The sequence below is a fragment of the Hevea brasiliensis genome, chromosome 9 (assembly GCF_030052815.1).
Source record: "Hevea brasiliensis isolate MT/VB/25A 57/8 chromosome 9, ASM3005281v1, whole genome shotgun sequence".
Taxonomy (NCBI): domain Eukaryota; kingdom Viridiplantae; phylum Streptophyta; class Magnoliopsida; order Malpighiales; family Euphorbiaceae; genus Hevea; species Hevea brasiliensis.
This window is the reverse complement of record NC_079501.1, coordinates 72,187,788-72,210,861: the sequence shown is the minus strand read 5'-3', so window position 1 is coordinate 72,210,861 and position 23,074 is coordinate 72,187,788.

The window sequence follows — 23,074 nt, the reverse complement described above, 5'->3', positions numbered from 1 at the left end:
TTCAATTCTGATTTTACTAATTTATTTGGACTGTTTGTAATCACATTGAGGTCTAGCATTCTTCATAAGTATTGTTGCCCTATGTCTTAGGGTCAATCAGAAATTTTACTTGTAATTTGTCAAGTCTTATAGAATTATTTATAGCCAAATTGTTGACTTGGACTCAAAGGTTTTATATTGGCATGGTCCTTAATTAGGTCAATGGCTTTGACCTTAAATTCTAACCTTATACATTTATAATTTGAGGAAGTTGTCTAAAACAAAGTTTTAGGTCTCTTTCTTAGCATTCCAGATTGGTATGGCTCATTACATTGGGAGATTTCTTGTGGGAGATATGCCTATTTGAATTTTCTAGACTTAGTGGTCAATTGTGTCAATTCCAAATTTTATACATCAACTTGATCAAACTAATTGACCTATTTCTCTTGGTTTCTGGGTTTTGGTCCAATTACCAATTTTGTAGGTCTATGTCTTATTGAATTTTTGGCACTGATTTTAGATCATTTGGAGTTTTCTGGACTAAGTTATGGTCATTTTACTAATGCTGGTCAAGTTGCACTTATTTGACAATTCAAGGTCACTTTTAGGTCAAAATCAATTCGGCCAGTTTTTGTAACCCAAATTTGGTGATCATTTTGACTTGGTAATTGGCATTTATGGGCTTGGTGGTCTTCATCAAAGTTGTAGCCCTATGTATAAGCTTTCCAACGGTATAAATTTCAGGTCATTTGGACCTGTTTTGAGTGAGTTATGACCAAAAGACTGGCTACTGTTCATATGGTTAAAAATCTGGGTTTACATGTTATGCTAATCCGGATCTGGTCATTCTTTTAGGTCATTTCTAAGCATAATTTAGGCATGAATTACACATGAAAATTGGTCTATTATAAGTCCTATTTCACCTCCAATTGGCCTCATACCAATTGGGGTCACACATTTCCATTTATAACCTAAAATGCATACTGCCCTAATTAACCATTCTTTGCATTGCAATTGTGCATTTCTAATGAACACCATACACATTACATATTGGTCAATTATCCAACAATAGTTCAATACAACCAATATCTAGCCACAATATATTTGATCATGTATCCAGCAATTCAATCAATGTCCAAATACAATTCAACCCAAGTAATTATCCATCAACTCAATGCAATTTAATCAAATGTCCAATAACAATTCAATTGCTCAAACCTAATCCAACTAATCAAGATCAATAATATACATCCATTGCTCTTAAATTGACATTAAATATACATGAATTTAAGGCCTTCCTAAGCACATTAAGGCTACCCAATTTACACAAATACTTCAAGCTCCCATTTTCAATTCACAACCTCACTTCACATACACAATTCAAACTATACCTATGGTAATCAAACTCTTATACATTTAAACACTCTAATCAACATCATTTCCCAATAAATACATGTAAAAACAAACCAAAATCCTTTAATCACCATGGCTGGCGAAATTGAAGTCCACCAATTACCCAACCAATTCTTTAAATTTCTCCATAAATCAACTCATTACAACATTAACTCAAAGATTAATTAAGAAAGGGAAGGAAAATTAACACTAACCTTGACTTAAGCTTGACAAAACTTCACCAAATCCTCTTCTTCTTGCTGCCTATCTCTTTCCCATGTTGTGTAGACAAACTTTAGTGAAGAAATCAAGTGGAAAAGGGGCTCACTTTATGGTTGCATGGAGGTCCATTCATTCGGCCATGGAGTTTCTTCAATGGAGGCTCTTGGCTGGTTTTTTTCCTAAGGTAGAAGATGAATGTTTCAGCTGTCCCAAATGGCTTTTATAGGTGTCCAAGGATTGAGTTAGTGGAGCACTAACTTATTTTTAATGTTTATTTATTGAAGCTTTCATAAATTACATTTTATGCACCAAACTTTCATAATTTATATTATGTACCACATTTTTAATTTTCATGACATTTTAAAAGTGTGCTATCACTCATCTTTAATGGACATTGAGGTTAAAAAGCAACTCTAGGTGTCAAATGACCAAAATGCCCCTCTTCGGGTTGCATTCCTGATTTTTCGGTAACACTGATTTTTATCGATTTCTCGATTTCTCAATTTTTCATTTTATTAAATTTTCTTTGATATTTCTAATGTCAATTTCACCTCTATAGGCCTTAAATTATGTATCAAATTTTAATTTTGAGGGTTCCCCGTAGTCCTAGGGTCGGTTATTGCCTACGCTGTAACTTCCCGGTGCGGTCACCCATCACTTCGATGCCGACTCATTTAACCTAGTTTCATTTCCTCTCTTTTATTTTTCCTTAATTTTTTGTTGTATTTTCTTTTTATTTATTTCATCATTTTATGCCTGTTTATTATCACTGAAGTGTAGTTCCAGATATCCTGACTTGTCAGGACCGATATTAGGTCACCGAAATAGTTGAATGTACGGATTACGTAAAGTGAGGGTGTTACATAATTAATCAATTAAATCACATTTTAAATGGTGATTAAGTTGTGTAGATGTGTAACTTACTAGGCTCATCACTTATTGGCAATAAGAAATGATATTAACTCTTAATATCATTAGACCTCTTTCTTACCATAAATGATTTCTCTAAATCATTTTAGGCATCTCATAGACCATGGTTGACACCTAGCATAGTATGCCATGGCCACCCAATCAGTAATAAGGAATACCTTAAATGAACCTTTAATCATATGTTACCATGCACTAGAATCTCTCAATTACAAAATCCCAATTCAAGCTGGAGTTATGGTTAATGTCAAACCCTATTTGCTATGAACATTATGTTATCTTTTAATTCCCGTTCTTGATTAATTAAATTTTCTTATCAGAGACTCTTTTTTGACTAAATCTGTTTGTCCTGGCCAACAACTTGAAACATCAAGAACAATTAAATGAACATAGGATTTTATCCCTATTTACTTAGGGTAATGGATTCCATCTTGATAAACACCTATCTCCACATATAACTAGTAGAAGCCAACACATGCCCATATACCCATACACATTACAAGTGTGAAAGCAGTATCAAACTCAAACCACCTATATACAAGATAACTGTGTTATCTCAGGTCTAAAGATTATATGCACTAATATGATATATGACAATGCATTGATAAGAGTAAATTCCATGTTCTTGTCATAAGCATCACTGGTTCGACCTACTTGTCATGTATAAGTGCCTATCATGTTTGTTATGTGACATGAGACTCACCACTCCATCTTATTTATATCTCATATAAATACCTTGGAAATAAACATGATTATAATCTTTCTGGATAAGTCATGTCCTTTGTGAAGTATCCTCGATTGTGAATCAATTTATGATATTTTGTGCTAGAAATACTATCACTCATATTTTTAACAACTTAAAAATAGAATTTCTAACAAAAAATCAATGGACCTTTTCTATTACATATAAATATATTATTTAACCAGAAAAGTGAAATTGCCTTTTATTGATAAAATATGTACTAGATACATACAAAATGATATACTCTAGGGCATACTACTAACACCATGCACTTATGGGATGTTGTACGATAAGTTTTTTGTTCTGTTGCTAAGGGACAATGCTTGATATCAAACAATTAGTGATTTGATTAATCTAAACATTTTTTTATTTCTTTTATAGTATATTTTTTGTTTTTGCTTTTTCTATATCTTTAATAGTGTTTTTACATGTTTTTCTTGTGAGAATCATTGAGATGTTTCATTAGTAAATCTTCACAAGTTTTATTCAACAACACAATGAACCTTTTTATAATGCCTGGAGAAGATTTAATGAATTAATAGAGCAACTTGCCAATCATAATCTTTTAAATCATGAACTCACTCTTAATTTCTATAATGTTTTGGATGAAGCAATAAGAAATTGGGTGGATTATGGAGCTTGGGCTACTGGTGATCACATTTTTTAAAGAGACCATGAGGATGCCATTCACTTGTTGAATGACATAGTGGATTTTGATTACCATTGGTATTGGGATCCTTCACTGTAGAGTCAGAGTCACCAATATCTCCCACACATCTATCAACCTAATATTTTACACCAATCATTTGAGTTTCAATTAGAGAAAGGAGTAGAACTTGAAGAGGCAGTAGCTCCATTGGAAAATTTTGACAACCTAATGGTGAGTAATGAGCTATCACTTTATAAGGAGGATTTAAACAAGCAAGGTAGGGACTATGAGTTGAGTCGTGAAAAAGCTTCATTGGAATTTGAACTTATAAAAAAAGTTAGGCCTCAATTAGAAGAACAATATTCCTTTGAAGATGACTTACCAGTAGAGCTCCCATAAGAATAGGAGTTACTTGAACAAAAAGTAATACCTAAAGTTGAAGAAAACAATTCCTTTATAGTTAGGGGGTCATTAGAAGGGTGCTTACATGAAGACAAATTACGAATGAAGGTGGTGGATGAAGAAATTAATAAGACTATCAATTTGATTTTATTCATAGTGCTTGCACATACATAAGACCCTTTTCTATCATGGATGCCTCCTGCATCATCATATGTCCTCCATGAGCTAAAGCAGCTCTTATACCAAGCATATCACTCTAAGCTAAGTTTTGTTCATGCTACATGCAAACTTATTTCAAATCTTACTAATCTTGAGGGAACCATAAAATAAGACTCATACGTTGCGTTATATGAGAACTACTATGGGTGGAAGCTACTTTTTGATTAGCACTTCCAAAAGGGGTTAAGCAAATGACCTTAAATTAGCATTTCTTGGAAGGCAATCTAAGTTTTACTTTTAATCTTTGCATTTATTTATTTCTTTTATTTTATCAGCCTCCCAAATTTGTTTTGAAGTTTGTTCACTTTGTAGGTTCAAGAAGCACATGAATGGAGCAATGAAGAAAAAGTATACAAATTTTTTTATGGAAGGCATGCTTTAAAGGGGGAGTATTCTTTATCCATTAGCTTTTCCTTACCAATTGCATTTATGATATTGCTCTTGAGCTAATTATGTTATCTTGATGACATTTGAGGACAAAAGTCAAATTTGAGTTTAGGGGTAAAATAAAATCTTCATTTTATGATTGTTTTGCATTTTAGGTAGAAAATTTTAAAATTTTTATATTTAGTTATAAAATCAATAAAATTTTTACATTTTTTTTGTACTCTTTTGATATGATGAGAATTATATTGATGGATGATTGAAGTGACTTTGAGAAGTTTCATGTGTTGATTACTTAGAAAAGTATAAGGGGAATAATATTCATAATGAAATTGATATTTAGCCTTGTGTAGATTATTTTTCCTCGACATGTGTGCATCATTCCATTGTAATGAAATTGTGAATTCTTAGAGTAAGTAGTGCAGGGATGTGATTTTTTGATTGTCTCACTAGTCCTAGAATAGTTCTTTTAAACCTATTAAGGCGAACTCCTAGTGTACACTTAATGAAGAGATGATTTAGGCATTTGTTGATATAGCCATAGTCACCTTTGATTTAAATATATCCCTTGTAGCCAATTTGAGCCTGTATTTACCCTATATAATTTTCTTTGTTAACACACATTATTTACCTAGCTATTAGCTTAAACACTTAACTTACTCTTATGAGAGAAGTTATTTGTTAAAGTAAGAGGTACACTAAAAAAAAGAAAAAAAGGGAGAAAGAAAATATGGAGAAAGAAATAAAGTAGAAGTGCTAGTATATGGAACTAAATTACATAGAAATAATCCACCAAAGTGTTCAAATAACGAGTTTAGGGCAAATACCTAATACACTTTAATTGTATAGATGTTTTTAAGCATATTTGTATACTATCTCATAGCATTTAGACAAGTATTTTCATGCATAGTAGCTGATTTCATTAGTTTTTATAATTTCTATTGTCAAGCCCTTAATTCTATGTTTTATGCATCATTTCAGGTGTTTGGGTGAAGCCCCACAGTATAGGAGTGCAAAAGGAAGCTTGGAGAGGTCAAGAGACTGAGTATTGCTACTGACACAAAGTACATGGGTCATGTAAGCCAAGCCCCAGACCCATGTAACCTTCTGCCAGAAGAAAGCTAGAGAGCCAATGGAGAAAAAACAGTACACGGGTCATGTAATTAGACTCATGTAATTTGCAGGGACCCATGTAAGTCTCTGTCGGGCACAGGCTTGAAGAACCTTATGGGAACAAAAATACACGGCCCGTGTAACCAGGCTTGTGCAGTCGGCACAGACCCATGTAAGTCTCTGTGCCAATGCAAGACTCCGCAGTTCCACTCCAACAAGTTACACGGCCCTGGGCTGTGTACACAGCCAGTTTTATAACTCGAATTCTCGCTCTTGTTTTTTGATTCAAATGAGAATCCTAAAGCCTTTTGGACTCAAAATGACCTAACCCTAGAGCAACAATTATAAATAGAAGAGAAAACATCAGAAACCAGGGGCTATTTTATCTTTTAACAGCACTTTTGAAAGAGAGAAACCCACACTCAGCAGTTTCTCCAGCCATCTCGAGGAGAGGAACATCAGTACTAAAAGGAGTTTTCCAGCTGAAGCTCCACAAGATCAAAGCTGCAAACTCTCTTCGGTTCCTTCATTTCTTCTCCTTAGTTAGATTTTTATTGTTTTATTTCTTCTACATGATTTTCTTTTTACTGTTTTTACCTTTTATCATGATGTTTGCTGAACTCACCATGAGTGAGTAGTTTTCTTATTTTGGAATTAGGAGATTAATGCTTGTAATTATTATTATGGATGAACATTAAGTTTTATTTATTGGATTTGAGATTCGTTCCTTGATTTAATTTCTTGTGATCTTAATGCATGCTATGTGCTGGTACCCACTTAGTATTGATTGTAGATATTAATTGAAGTACTGAAAGGTGAAGATTAATATTAGAAAATCAAGATCTTGAACTTAGGAGTTTTGACCTAGACATAGGCTGATACCTTTGTGGAACTTCAAAATTGGTCAAAGATCTTAAAGGATTTTAATTAATTTAATCATCACGAAAGTCGGGTTTAAGTTAATTAGAATACACCTTAGGTGCCTTGAGAGAGGATTTAGGATAACTTAGGACTGATTTCCATCAAGGAAAATGATCCTCAATCCATTAAATAAATGAGATAACAGCCCTAGTAAGATTCAAGTATGAAATCTTAATTCTAGAATTGTTTCAAATAAATTATTTCATTTTAAGTTTACCATTCTAGTGTTTAAGGTCAACAAACTTCATTCCCTAAGTATTCGATAGCCTAGACAATTAAAATTACTGTGTAGATGGGTACTTACTAATCAAATTCCTCGTGGGAATGATACTTTACTCATCACTTTATTACTTGTTAGCGATCTGTGCACTTGCGGGGTTGTAAAACCAATGAAACAATACCAAAGAGGGACAAGTACATCAAATTCAAATAATTATAAATAAAGTCCTTATTAAAATATCAATAAGTATGCCAGCACTAGAGTCAATTTGTAAATTTTTTCTCTCCACAAATAATAAAAAAAAAAGAAAAGAGAGAAAAATTCTAGTGTGTCTTAATCTTTTTTAGATTAATTGCTCTCATACGTTGATTAACTTATATCCTTTTCTTTCACTACCACATTATCACCCCTTTAACCCCATTACAACCTTATCAAAAAGACCTTTTGATCTTTGGACAGTGTGTGTTACATTAGTGGAGATAGGGTTAGGAGATTTGCTTATGGGACTTGGGAAATTAAACTCAATACATTCATAAAGAGCTATTAGAGATTGCTAAGTCTACATGTGCTTATTTAAGTGAAGCAATTTCCCATAACTGGTGTGTGTACATATGTTTTGGGTTGGAAATTTGTGCTTTGCTAGATGTTGGTACAATCAATGGATGTTTGACTTCTTAGCATGTTGATGAGTTTTTGACATGTTGATCTTTTTAAGATTGCCTTTAAAAGTCTAGAATTTCAATTCTTATTATACCAAAAGGAAAATACCTTTTTTATGCATTTAGTTTCTGTTTTGCTTAAGGACAAGTAAAGGTTTAAGTTTGGGGGTATTTGATAAAGTCAAATTATATAAATATTTAGGGTTAATATTCATTGCATTTTGTTAGCATTTAGTCTCTTTTATGTTTATTTTTAAGTGTTTTTAATAATATTTTAGAAAACTTGTTAATCCAACCCAATTCTTGATTTTTATATTTTATTAGGTGTTTTTATGTAGTTCTTGAGCCAAGGACAAGTTTAAAAGAGATATGGAGGTTAAGAAGTGAAGAATGGAAGGTTAGAAGAATTACACGATCCGTGTAACCTATCCTGTGCAACATCCTGGACCTGGTGCAACACTTTGGACAAAATAAAACTTAAAAATTTAAGCTACAAGACATTACATGGGGTACCCCATGTAACACTACACAACCCATGTAATGTCCCCAGATAGCAATTCTAACTCAACTTTTCTTCCTTTTAATTCAACCTGAATGGACTTCTAAGGCTTTTAGAACTCTGAAACAAGGGTTTTTACACCAAATATAAATATAATTAGCTAGAAATTAAGGGAGGAGAATGAATTTGCATTCAAGAGTGCATATTAATTTCAAGAGAGGCGAAGGAAAAATAAATTTGTAAGATTGCTAGAAGGGTTTTTCAACTGAAGTTCCAAAAGTCCAAGGCTGCAATTCTCCATCAGGGTTCTTTCATTATATTTTCTCATGTCTCCTCTTTATTATTTTATAAACTTGATTGTAAAACTCACCATGTGTGAGTAGTTCCTTTATTCTCGGGTTAGGGATGCAACACTTTCAATTTAATTATAGATCTAGTTTTATTATTTTTTTTTAATATATTAGGCATCTTGCTCTTTGATTCAATCTCTTGTGTTCTTAATGCATGTTATGTGTTGGTATCCACTAGGTATTGATCCTAGATATTAATTGTATGACTAAAAGGTGAAGATTAATATTGGATAAACAAGATTTTGAACTTAAGGTTCTTGATCTAGAGATAGGCTAGAATTCTATGTGGATCTAACAATTAATCAAAGAACATAATAGGTTTTAATTAATTTAATCACCAATAAAGTAGGGATTAGGTTAATTAAAATATAACTTGAGTGCCTCGAGAGAGGACTTAAGATAACTGAGGTTTAATTTCCTTCAAAGCAATAATTTACCATCTATTGAATGAATTGGATGAGATATATGATTGATTAAAGTGTGAACCCCTTAATCTTGAATGTTTTTATTAATTGATATATAAGTTTAGTTAATTGCTTTAGATTTTATTTTATTTATTTAGATTTAATTACTACTTCTCTATAACTTGATCATCTAGATAATTAAAATCACTATACTTCGGTACTTAACACAGTCCTCGTGAGAATGATACTCTACTTGTCACTTCTTACCCCTCTGTAAGGCATAACATGATCCCGTAGAATACCTAAAGAACTACCGAACTTCACCTACCGATAACTCATTAAGTACCCTACAAGGAATTTTAAACAATTTTCTTACTTTTGACAAGTGGTGAGCATTTTCTAATAGGTATTTAAAACATATGATTAAAAGTAAATCTAGTTAATATTTTTGGTCCATTTTATTTTTTCGCAAATTTTATAAAAATTTTGACAGAGTTCTGTCTGTATTTTGAGAAATCAGTTCTTCAAATACCTGTAAAAAGCACATCTAAAAATGTTTTCTCAACAACTACTTCAATTTCACAATCAAACTCAATCCATTTCAACAACTCCACAATCATTTCAATCAATTTCTCAAGTTCAAAATTCAATAATCCTCAAAATACTAGCAATACATTTCATTCAAATTAAATAAAATAGTTCCACTCATATTTCATTAGAGACAAAACAATTTATATATATCCTTACAAAATTTACATCAAAAGAAAAACAAACTAAACTTTATTACAAACTTCATACAAATTTTGTACAAGCTGCTCAAGACCCATTTACATGTCCATACATTTATATGCAATACATACATCAAAAGAAATATTTACAATTAGGGTATAAATTATACCCTATGACTTCAAGCTGAATGATCTTTAATCCTTAGTAGCTCAGTCTGCTGCTCCTCTAGTCTCTGTATCTGCAACAGCAATAGAAGCTATCGCTGAGTACTAGGACTCAGTGGTATACAACATACTAAAATAATCTTTATGTAAAACTTAAATCACATTTATTCAAAAATTTGAGTGAACATGAGAATTAAGTACAAATCATGCATTATGAGATTTTAATCCCAAACAATTTCATTTTGAAGGATCAAATCACATTTCATAAAACCCACAGTTAGTTCATGCCATTCGAAGCAAATAGAATGTCAATAGCCAGAGACTAAAGAAAAATCACATCACAAGGCTAGCTAGCTCAAATATATGGATATCCATTTACATCATCTTCTACTGGCACACCTCAACACTTCTCCAAAGAAGGAATCAAAATTTAAAACTAATTACCGCCACTAGTCGTGCTAGTGAGGTGTTCAAATATATGGTCATGGCACTGTGGTTTCAAAACTTATCTTAACAATTTGCTAAACATTGTCATTTCAAATATACACAATAACTTTCACAATTTAAATCAAAACATCATAAATAATGTCACAAATAAACTTCCAACAATTCAAAGCAAAAGTAAAATACATATTTCATTCACTTTATCAATGAATTTTAAAGCATAGTGATGTTGTGCACAAACCTCAAGCGAGTAGCCTCTTGGCCTTGACTCGGTTCCTCGGGTTCTTTCCCGGTATTCTTTTCAACTGAAACACACAATTTTATAGTGTTTCAGTACCATAACTTAGCATAAATCCAAAAATAAATTTAACTTCACTTTTACCTAGCTCTAACGTGCTAAATTCGATGTTCTTGAAATTTTGTTTTTCGGGTTACTATTCACTACACTATTCAAGTCAAATTGTTGACTTTCTAAGGCTTAATAGGTATGGGAATTCCAACTTCACCCACATACCACATTTTGGTCACTAAATTTGTTGGTTTTGGTCATTTTCTTAAAACTTAGGTCTTTTAGGCAAAATTGCCAATTTTCAGTTTTGGAGTCCTAAGTTGCACTGTTTCATTGGTCCTTTTACTATTGGAATTTGGCAAAACTTTCTTCATAGAAAATGTTCCCTATTGTCTTAAGTTTATTCTCCTTTTTGAATCACCCCAATTGGAGTTTTGTAGCTCAAGTTATAGCCAAAATACAGTTACTGTTCATGCTGCAGAATTTAGTTCTGCAGATTTATTGCTCCAACTTCTTTCAATAATTTGATCAAGTTAAGTCCATAATTTGGTCTAATTTTCTTCATATGAAATGTTCTACGATGTCTTAGGTTTCCATCGATTCAAGAATTACCTAAATCAAAGTTTTCTAGAGAGAGTTATAGCCATCGAAACTTTACTGTTCATATGGCAAATCTGCAGTTCTGCAGATTCAGTGACTCAACTTTGTTCAGTAATTTGATTGGGTTAATGGCATAATTTGGGTTTGTGTTCTTCATGAAAGTTTTAGGTATATATCTCATATAACCACTGGTAAAATTTCAGATCATTTTGACTTGCCTAGCTCGAGTTATGACCAAATGAACAAATACTGTTCACTTGGTCAATTTATATAGGGCAGCCTGCAATTTTCCAAATTTGGTCAATTTGTTTAGTAGGTGATCACTTTTTGGGCATGCTTCCTAAATGAAAATTGTGTCATTTAGTGTCTATTTTCATTCCCAATTGGTCCCATACCAATTGGACTTGTAAAATTCCATTTTTGGTCCCTCAAAGTTGACTTTTGGTCATGGTGCATACCCAATCCGAATTTGGCTTTGATTCAAACACTTCTAGCACACTTAATTAGGTCACAAATCACCATTTCTCACTTTACATTAGGTCAAAGACACCATTTATAAGTTTCTCACATTTTTTGTCTCTAAACCCTAATGTCCAAAACCCTAATTCATGTCATTTGTTGCATTTAGCTAATTAAACACTTATAAACATGCTCCCTTAACTCAATTAAGCTTCCTAACATGTTTAGCTCAAATAAATTTATACTTTGTCCAACCAAACCCTAGCTGTCCAAAATTCTATATAATCCCTCAATAAATTTTCTTTCCATTTTAAGTTTATTTACAAGCTCAATAAGTTAGAAATGTAAGAATCAAACTCAAATTATCAAATTTGATTACTAACCTTTTATGTATAATTTCTTTTTCTTCAAAACTTCTTCCTTTCTTTTTCTTTTTGTTGTCAAGCTCCTTCCCAAGTGACTAGAACAAGTTTTTGTGAAGCAAGTATGGGAGAAGTTGAGGTTTAGTGAGGGTTTCAAAGCTTGAAGACAAGCTTTAATGGAGTTTGCAATGGTGAGGGAGAGAGAGAGTGTGTGAAAGCGGCAAGCTTGGTGGAAGAAGACTTTGATTTTTATTTCTCTTTTCTTTTGTTTTGTTTTTATCCTTATGGAAGACCCAAAAATCCCAATTAAATAAATATATTAAGTATTGTTTTTATGGCATCATGCATGAAGTCATGCATGATGTCATCACCTTTTAACTTTTCCATTTTCTTTTATTTTTCTATTTATTTTTCTATTAGTTCTTTTATTTAATTCTCAATTTCAAAAATTTCTTTTCTCCAATTTTATTTGACATTTAGGTCAAGAGTCAGCTCTCGGGGTCAATTGACCAAAATTGCCCCTCCCGGTTCAACCCGGTTTGCAAATAATCCAATATTTCTTCCGGTTCCCTGACCAAATTATTTGACTGGCTTAACAGTTCTTTTTTGTGATTTTCTCTTTTCCACTGTGTTTATAAGGGTCCTAAGGACCGCCACATTTTATGGTTCGAAATTTGAGTTTAAAATGACTTCGCAGTCATTCCCGAGAAAGTCACCCATCGTTGTGACTCTCGGCTCGTTTAACTTCTTATGTTCCATTTTTCTTGTTTATACTTAACTAATTGGACATTACTAATTATTTGTGTTTATGGCTTCTCTAGTTGTCTTAAGCATGGCTCTAATCTCCTTAATTGTCCGGACCGACTCCGATCACCGGAACAGTGAAATATACCAGGCTATGCAAACGGGGGTGTTACAATTCTACCCCCCTTAAATAAATTTTGTCTTGAAATTTTACCTGGTACTAATCTCTGAACAGCTATGGGTGTTGTCTACTCATGTCCTCCTCTCGTTCCCAAGTAGCCTCCTGGCCCGAATGATGGCTCCACAGCACTTTTACCAACAGTATCTGTTTGTTCCGTAGCTGCTTCACCTTATAAGCCAGAATCACTATGGTTTCTTCCTCATATGTGAGGTCTGGATTCACTTCAACTTCCTCTACTGGTAGTATATGACATGGGTCTAATCGATACCTCCTCAACATCGATACATGAAAAACATTATGTATCTTCTATAACTCTGGAGGTAGTGCTAAAAGATATGCCAAAGGACCCACTCTTTCTAGAACCTCATAAGGCCCAATGAAACGAGGACTCAGTTTCCTCTTTCTACCGAATCTCATAATTCTCTTCCAAGGAGAAACCTTGAGGAAAACTTTCTCACCCATTGCATACTCAATATCCCTTCTCTTCAGATCAATGTAGGACTTCTAACGGTCTGATGTAGTCTTAAGTCGATCTCTGATCACCCTGATCTTCTCCTCAGTCTGCTGAACAATTTCGGGTCCAATCATCTTTCTTTCACCCACGTCATCACAACACAATGGGGTTTTACATTTTTTGCCATAAAAATCTTCATATGCAGGCATTCCAATGCTTGATTGGTAGCTGATGTTGTAAGCAAACTCAATCAAAGGCAAGTGTGTATCCCAACTTCCCTCAAATTCAATCACACAAGCCCGTAGCATGTCCTCCAAGATCTGAATTACCCTCTCAGACTCGCCATCTGTCTGTGGGTGGAATGTCATACTGAAGTTCAATCTAGTTCCTAGGGCTCTCTGAAGACTACCCCAGAATCTAGAAGTGAACTTAGGATCTCTGTCTGATACGATGGATACTGGCACTCCATGCAGTCTCACAATCTCATCGATGTATAACTTGGCCAATCTTTCTAAACTGTAGTCCATTCGGACTGGCAGAAAATGAGCAGACTTAGTCAGTCTGTCGACAATAACTCATACTGCATCATGACTCTTATGTGTCCTCGGAAGTCCCATCACAAAATCCATCGTTATTCTTTCCCATTTCCATTCTGGTACTGGTAGTGGATGTAACAACCCAGCGGGTACTTGATGCTCTGCCTTCACTTGCTGACAAGTTAGGCATTTAGAAACAAACTCTGCCACATCTCTTTTCATACCCATCCACCAGTAATGCTCCTTTAGCCCTCTATATATTTTTGTGCCACCAGGATGCATGGCAAAAGGAGACTCATGTGTTTCCTTCAAAATGATCTGCCTCAAATCAACATCATTAGGAACACATATTTTGCCCTGGTGTAGCAGTAGACCATCATCTCTGATTGAGATTCTGGTTTCCTGCCCTGCCAGACTTCTTCCAACAGCTTCTGATACCTTTCATCATTCTGAGTAGCCATTCTAATCTGATCAATTAACACTGATTGTACATGCCATGCAACTACTGTCTGCCCATCATCATTAATCTCTAAGCTGGCATGCAATGATCTTAACTCATGTACCAAAGACAAAGGAGTAATCCGTAGACTTGCCATGGTCTTGCGACTTAAGGCATCAGCCACAACATTAGCTTTCCCTGGCTGATAGTCTATCAGACAATTATAGTCTTTTATCAACTCTAACCATCTCCTCTGTCTCAAATTCAGCTTTTTCTAGGTGCCCAAATACTTCAAACTCTTATGATTTATGTAGATGTAACATTTTTCTCCATACAAATAATGTCTCCAGATCTTAAGAGCAAACACAATAGCTGCAAGCTCTAAATCATGTGTTGGATAATTCCTCTCATGCGATTTCAGCTGGCGTGATGCATAGGCAATGACATTTCGATCTTGCATCAATACACAGCCTAACTCATTGTGAGAAGCATCACTATAAACTGTATATTCTTTACCTGGTGTAGGTAAAGTCAGGACTGGAGCTTCAGTCAAACATCTCTTCAATTCATCAAAACTCTGTTGGCATTTATCCATCCACTGAAATTTCACATCTTTTCGAAGCATCTTGGTCAATGGAGATGCCAACATGGAGAATCCCTTCACAAATCTACAGTAGTATCCAGCTAAACCCAGAAAACTGCGAATCTCTATGACATTTCTGGGTGGCCTCCAATTAAGGAAAACTTCAATCTTACTTGGATCTACTTTGATGCCCTCTTCTGATACTACATGCCCCAAAAAGGATATCTCTTTCAGCTAAAATTCACACTTCGATAATTTGGCATATAGTTGTTTCTCCCTCAAAGTTTGCAATACAATCCGCAGATGTCTATCATGCTCTTCTGCATTCCTCGAATAGACCAATATAACATCAATAAATACCACAACAAACTGGTCGAGATATGGTCTAAAGATAGTGTTCATCAGATCCATAAAAGTAGCCGGAGCATCAGTTAACCCGAATGGCATAACTAGGAACTCATAATGGCCATAGCGGGTTCTGAAGGCAGTTTTAGGAATACTCTGCTCTTGTACTTTCAGCTAATAATAACCTGATCTCAGGTCAATTTTGGAGAACACAGCTGCACCCCTCAACTGATCAAACAAGTCATCAATGTGGGGCAATGGATATCTATTCTTTATTGTTACCTTATTCAATTGCCGATAATCAATACACAAGTGGAGAGTGCCATCTTTCTTCTTAACAAACAACACTGGCACTCCCCAAGGTGACATACTGGGGTGGATAAAGCCCTTGTCAAGCAGCTCTTGCAACTGCACTTTCAACTCTTTTAATTCTGCTGGTGCCATTCTATATGGCGTTATGGAGATTGGGTCCACACCAGGCATAACATCAATCTCAAACTGCACCTCTCTTTCTGGAGGTAATCCTGGCAATTCATCAGGAAACACATCCGGAAAAGTCACATACAGTAGGGATATCCTTTAGTGCTAGACTCCCCACTTGGGTGTCTATCACATGTGCCAAGTATGCTTCACACCCCTTTCTGATCATCCTTCTAGCTATTGCAGCCGAAATGATGTTTGATGGCAGTAAATGCCTTTCCCCGTGTATTACCACATCACCGTACAGAGGGAGACCAAAAGTGATTGTCTTCAGTCTACAGTCAATCATGGCGTGATGCCTAGCTAACCAATCCATGTCCAAGATGATATCATACTCTCTGAAGGGCATTTCAATCAAATCTGACAGAAAAACATGTCCTTGGATCACCAAAGGAAAGTCCCTATAAATTCTATTGACCCGGACCTCTTGTCATAACGGACTAGTTACTAGCACTTCAAAACCCATTTAGACATATAGAACAGCAAGTGAACTGGCTATGCTAGCACTAACATATGAATGGGTTGAACCCGGATCAAACAACACAAATACATCTTGCTCAGAGATAGAGAATGTACCGGCTATAACATCAGAAGTCTCAGCCTCTTCCCGTTGTCTCATTGAATAAACCCCGATCAAGCACTTCCTGTCCGATCGACCAATCGTGCTCGATCGTCAAGTAGTGCCTCTACCTCGCCTCTTCCTTCCAATGCATCGTGAACCTCGGGAGCGTAACTCAATAGATCCCTCGGCAGTAGTAGGAGCTGGACCATATCTCGAAGACAGAGCACTAGTGTAGTCTCTTGCTAAATGACCCTTGCCTCCGTAGTTAAAGCAGGCTCCAGTGGCCTAATAACACTCCCCCCATAAATCTTGCCACAAGTATCACAGGGGCGGGCAGAATGTGAACCCCTACTCGACTACTGACCAGACCTAGGGGGTCTCTGTCTGGAAAATCTGCCCCTACCAAATCTTCGACCTCGACCCCTGCTGAGTCCACTAAATTTCTTCTTCTTCCCAGAAGTCCCACAAGAACTCTATTCTACTGACTTTTCCCCCTTGTCTTTTTCTGATTTTTTGGCTCTCTCTGATTTTTCTTTCACTGGGGTTGCTTCTGATTCAATTCTCTCCAGCTCAAGTGCTTGAGACATAAGCTCTGAGAAGTTGCTGTGTCGGAATCCCACAACTTGCATCCTTATACTGGGCTTCAAACCCATCTCAAATCTCTTGCACCTTGCCTTGCTGGTAGTAAGGAGACTCCCTGCATAGTGACTTAAGCGGGAGAACTCCCTTTCATACTCTACCACCGATCTATTCCCTTATTTCAAACTCAGAAACTCTTGTAACTTTTGATCAACATATGTATCTGGGATGTATTTCTGTCTGAATTCTCTGATGAAGTCATCCCAGGTTAGCACTGGTGGTTCAGCCAAGCTATGGGGGATGGTCTTCCACCAATCATATGCATCCCTTTGCAGTAGCGACACAGAATACTCAAACTTCAGTTCATCTTGGCAGTGCAACTTCTTAAATACTCTGTCCATTCTTTCAAGCCATTACTCTGCCTCTAAAGGGTCCACTGTACCCTTAAATTCTACAGCCCCATACTTCAATAATTTATCATACTATCTGGCTGGAGACAGTAGTTGTGCCATAGGTATTTGGGATGGAGCTTGAGCAGGCATACCCCCAGCCATTTGTTGAAAAATCGCAGCCATTTGCTGTGCGAATTGTGCAGAAAACTGCGGCATTTGTGGGGCTCGTGCTGCTGATCCACTGACATTTTGTAGAGTTAGGGCTTCCCCTTGTGCCTCAGCTTCAACATATTGCTCAACTGAGCAATCCCCTTCTTCCATTTCAATCTGAAGTTAAGGTATCTCCTGAATAAGTAACACATAGAGATTTCCCTCCGTTAGTACATATTTATGATGTAATGCACTGTATGTAACAAATATGGACATTGAGCAGTTGTACTTAACAAAGAAAAGACATAAATTCTCAAGTTAAAACATACTTCAAAAATTTGCTTTGATACCACAAAAACATGTCACACCTTACCCCTCTGTAAGGCATAACATGATCCCATAGAATACCTAATGAACTACCGAACTTCACCTACCGATAACTCATTAAGTACCCTACAAGGAATTTTAAACAATTTTCTTACTTTTGACAAGTAGTGAGCATTTTCTAATAGGTATTTAAAACATATGATTAAAAGTAAATCTAGTTAATATTTTTTGGTCCATTTTATTTTTTCGTAAATTTTATAAAAATTTTGACAGAGTTCTGTCTGTATTTTGAGAAACTAGTTCTTCAAATACCTGTAAAAAGCACTTCTAAAAATGTTTTCTCAACAACTACTTCAATTTCACAATTAAACTCAATCTATTTCAACAACTCCACAATCATTTCAATCAATTTCTCAAGTTCAAAATTCAATAATCCTCAAAATACTAGCAATACATTTCATTCAAATTAAATAAAATAGTTCCACTCATATTTCATTAGAGACAAAACAATGTATATACATCCTTGCAAAATTTACATCAAAAGAAATACAAACTAAACTTTATTACAAACTTCATACAAATTTTGTACAAGCGGCTCAAGACCCATTTACATGTCCATACATTTATATGCAATACATACATCAAAAGAAATATTTATAATTAGGGTATAAATTATGCCGGATGACTTCAAGATGAATGATCTTTAATCCTTAGCAACTCAGTCTGCTGCTCCTCTAGTCTCTGTATCTGCGATAGCAATAGAAGCTATTGCTGAGTACTAGGACTCAGTGGTACACAACATACTAAAATAATCTTTATGCAAAACTTAAATCACATTTGTTCAAAAATTTAACTGAACATGAGAATCAAGTACAAATCATGCATTATGAGATTTTAATCCCAAACAATTTCATTTTGAAGGATCAAATCACATTTCATAAAACCCACAGTTAGTTCATGCCATTCAAAACAAATAGAATCTCAATAGCCAGGGGCTAAAGAAAAATCACATCACAAGGATAACTAGCTCAAATATATGGATATCCATTCACATCATCTTCTACTAGCACACCTCAACACTTCTCCAGAGAAGGAATCAAAATTCGAAACTAATTACCGCCACTAGTTGTGCTAGTGAGGTGTTCAAATATATGGTCATGACACTGTGGTTTCAAAACTTATCTTAACAATTTGCTAAATATTGTCATTTCAAATATACACAATAACTTTCACAATTTAAATCAAAACATCATAAATAATGTCACAAATAAACTTTCAACAATTCAAAGCAAAAGTAAAATACATATTTCATTCACTTTATCAATGAATTTTAAAGCATAGTGATGTTGTGCACAAACCTCAAGCGAGTCGCCTCTTGGCCTTGACTCAGTTCCTCAGGTTCTTTCCCGGTATTCTTTTCAACTGAAACACACAATTTTACAGTGTTTCAATACCATAACTTAGCATAAATCCAAAAATAAATTTAACTTCACTTTTACTTAGCTCTAACGTGCTAAATTCGACGTTCTTGAAATTTTGTTTTTCGGGTTACTATTCACTACACTATTCAAGTCAAATTGTTGACTTTCTAAGGCTTAATAGGTATGGGAATTCCAACTTCACCCACATACCACATTTTGATCACTAAATTTGTTGGTTTTGGTCATTTTCTCAAAACTTAGGTCTTTTAGGCAAAATTGCCACTTTTTAGTTTTGGAGTCCTAAGTTGCACTGTTTCATTGGTCCTTTTACTATTGGAATTTGGCAAAACTTTCTTCATAGAAAATGTTCCCTATTGTCTTAAGTTTATTCTCCTTTTTGAATCACCCCAATTGGAGTTTTTTAGCTCAAGTTATAGCCAAAATACAGTTACTGTTCATGCTACAGAATTTAGTTCTGCAGATTAATTGCTCCAACTTCGTTCAACAATTTGATCAAGTTAAGTCCATAATTTAGTCTAATTTTCTTCATAGGAAATGTTATACTATGTCTTAGGTTTCCATCAATTCAAGAATCACCTAAATCAAAGTTTTCTAGAGAGAGTTATAGCCATTGAAACTTTACTGTTCATATGGCAAATCTGCAGTTCTGCAGATTTAGTGACTCAACTTTGTTCAGTAATTTGATTGGGTTAATGGCATAATTTGGGTTTGTGTTCTTCATGAAAGTTTTAGGTCTATATCTCATATAACTACTGGTAAAAGTTCAGATCATTTTGACCTGCCTAGCTCGAGTTATGACCAAATGAACAAACACTGTTCACTTGGTCAGTTTATATAGGGCAGCCTGCAATTTTCCAAATTTGGTCAATTTGTTTACTAGGTTTTGGTCACTTTTTGGGCATGCTTCCTAAATGAAAATTGTGCCATTTAGTGTCTATTTTCATTCCCAATTGGTCCCATACCAATTCTACTTGTAAAATTCCATTTTTGGTCCCTCAAAGTTGACTTTTGGTCATGGTGCATACCTAATCCGAATTTGTCTTTGATTCAAATACTTCTAACACACTTAATAAGGTCACAAATGACCATTTCTCACTTCACATTAGGTCAAAGACACCATTTACAAGTTTCTCACATTTTTTGTCTCTGAACCCTAATGTCCAAAACCCTAATTCATGTCATTTGTTGCATTTAGCTAATTAAACACTTATAAACATGCTCCCTTAACTCAATTAAGCTTCCTAACATGTTTAGCTCAAACAAATTTATACTTTGTCCAACCAAACCCTAGCTGTCCAAAATTCTATATAATCCCTCAACAAATTTTCTTTCCATTTTAAGTTTATTTACTAGCTCAATAAGTTAGAAATGTAAGAATCAAACTCAAATTATCAAATTTGATTACTAACCTTTTATGTAGAATTTCTTTTATTTTCAAAACTTCTTCCTTTCTTTTTCTTTTTGTTTTCAAGCTCCTTCCCAAGTGACTAGAACTAGTTTTTGTGAAGCAAGTATGGGAGAAGTTGAGGTTTAGTGAGGGTTTCAAAGCTTGAAGACAAGCTTTAATGGAGTTTGCAATGGTGAGGGAGAGAGAGTGTGTGTGAGGGCGGCAAGCTTGGTGGAAGAAGACTTTGATTTTTATTTTTCTTTTTCTTTTGTTTTGTTTTTATCCTTATGGAAGACCCAAAAATCCCAACTAAATAAATATATTAAGTATTGTTTTTATGGCATCATGCATGAAGTCATGCATGATGTCATCACCTTTTAACTTTTCCATTTTCTTTTTTTCTTTTTCTATTTATTTTTCTATTAGTTCTTTTATTTAATTTTCGATTTCAAAATTTTTTTTCTCCGATTTTATTTGACATTTAGGTTAGGAGTCAGCTCTCGGGGTCAATTAACCAAATTGCCCCTCGCCGGTTCAACCCGGTTTGCAAATAATCTAATATTTCTTCCAGTTCCCTGACCTAATTATTTGACTGGCTTAACAGTTCTTTTTCGTGATTTTCTCTTTTCCACTATGTTTATAAGGGTCCTAAGGACCGCGGCGTCACATTTTACTGTTCGAAATTTGAGTTTAAAATGACTTCGCAGTCGTTCCTGAGAAGGTCACCCATCGCTGTGACTCTCGGCTCATTTAACTTCTTATGTTCCATTTTTCTTGTTTATACTTAACTAATTGGACATTACTAATTATTTGTGTTTATGGCTTCTCTAGTTGTCTTAAGTGTGGCTCTAATCTCATTAATTGTCCGGACCGACTCCGATCACCAGAACAGTGAAATATACCAGGCTATGCAAACGGGGGTGTTACACTACTCATCACTTTTTTACTTATTAATGATCCATGCACTATCGTGCATTGAATCTTTTATATCAGATCAGATAACTAAACATATGAGAGAAAGGCAAAACACAATCCTTTTCACCTGCTTTTAACCAATAGCATTTGTTTTATTGTAATACAATTACTGCTAGAGAGATATGTGCAGTGAAAAAGTGAATAGCCCATTCACAGTAAGGGAAGATTTTGATAAAATAAGTGAGTTTTCTTCTTGAGCTTTATATCGATTATGGGTTTACTATAAATTTCTTCTTGAGTTTTCTTTGTCCATCTTTAAGTTGACAAATTTTATCAATTGTCCTTGAACCTAGGGTGTTGTAATAGTACAGTCCTTGAATTTCAATTTGTAACATAAAACTCTTTCAACATTCATTTAGTGAACATAAAATTCCTTTTCACTTATAATAATCAATTTCCTGGTTATAGCATAACAAAATGACTTTAATAACCCTAAGACAAGAGAAAATAACTCCATATAACATCTATAACCCTCTCTCTCTCTCTCTCTCTCTCTCTCTCTCTCTCTCTCAGCATTCTCTGTCTCTCTCCCTCATACACTCTTTCCATCACTCTCTCTCAATCTCTCTTACCCTCTCTATCATTTCTTTATTTAATCATCCCAATAAGAATACATCATAAATGAATGTAATTCAAAATCCAAAATTCAACCCAAAATAATATAAACTATTAACATGTAAAATCTAAAATCATTCAATAGAATAAATTCCAAATCTACAATCATATAATCTTAAAGCTCATATAATTCCAAGACAACTTGAATCAATTGAATTTAAGAATCAGAATCAATTTACAATCTCAAAATTCAATATCAAAATCAAGGAAGAGGTGAAAATTTAACAAATTGGATGTTCTAAATCAAAACCTAAAAGAATTGAAAAATGTTGTGATAGATAATGATGAAGAATTAAACTTTTCATTACCATTTTCAATCAAATCCCTTCACCCCATGTCCAACTCCATAGAATCTGCATGCCCACACCATTAACCTAGCTCCAATCATGCACTACCATCACATAGCACCCTTTTCCATCATAGCTTTGCCATCTCTAGCTCCACATTTCCTTTTCTCCATATGACACAGACACTAGCACCTAAATCACCCCAGTGCCTACACTAAATTGCCATAAATATAGCCCTATCCTTTGGGAATTAAATCATCCCTTTCTTAGAACCTTGATCATACATACCATGCACTAAGGTCTCTCCATCACAAAGTCTCGATCCTACCGAGCGCCACAATACATGTCAAACCCCAATTGCTTTGGTTCATATATCCTCATCTAAATTCTAATTCTTAATTAATAAGACTATCCATTAGAAACCCCTTTTTCTTATTACGTCTATTTGTCTTGGCCAGGAACTTTGT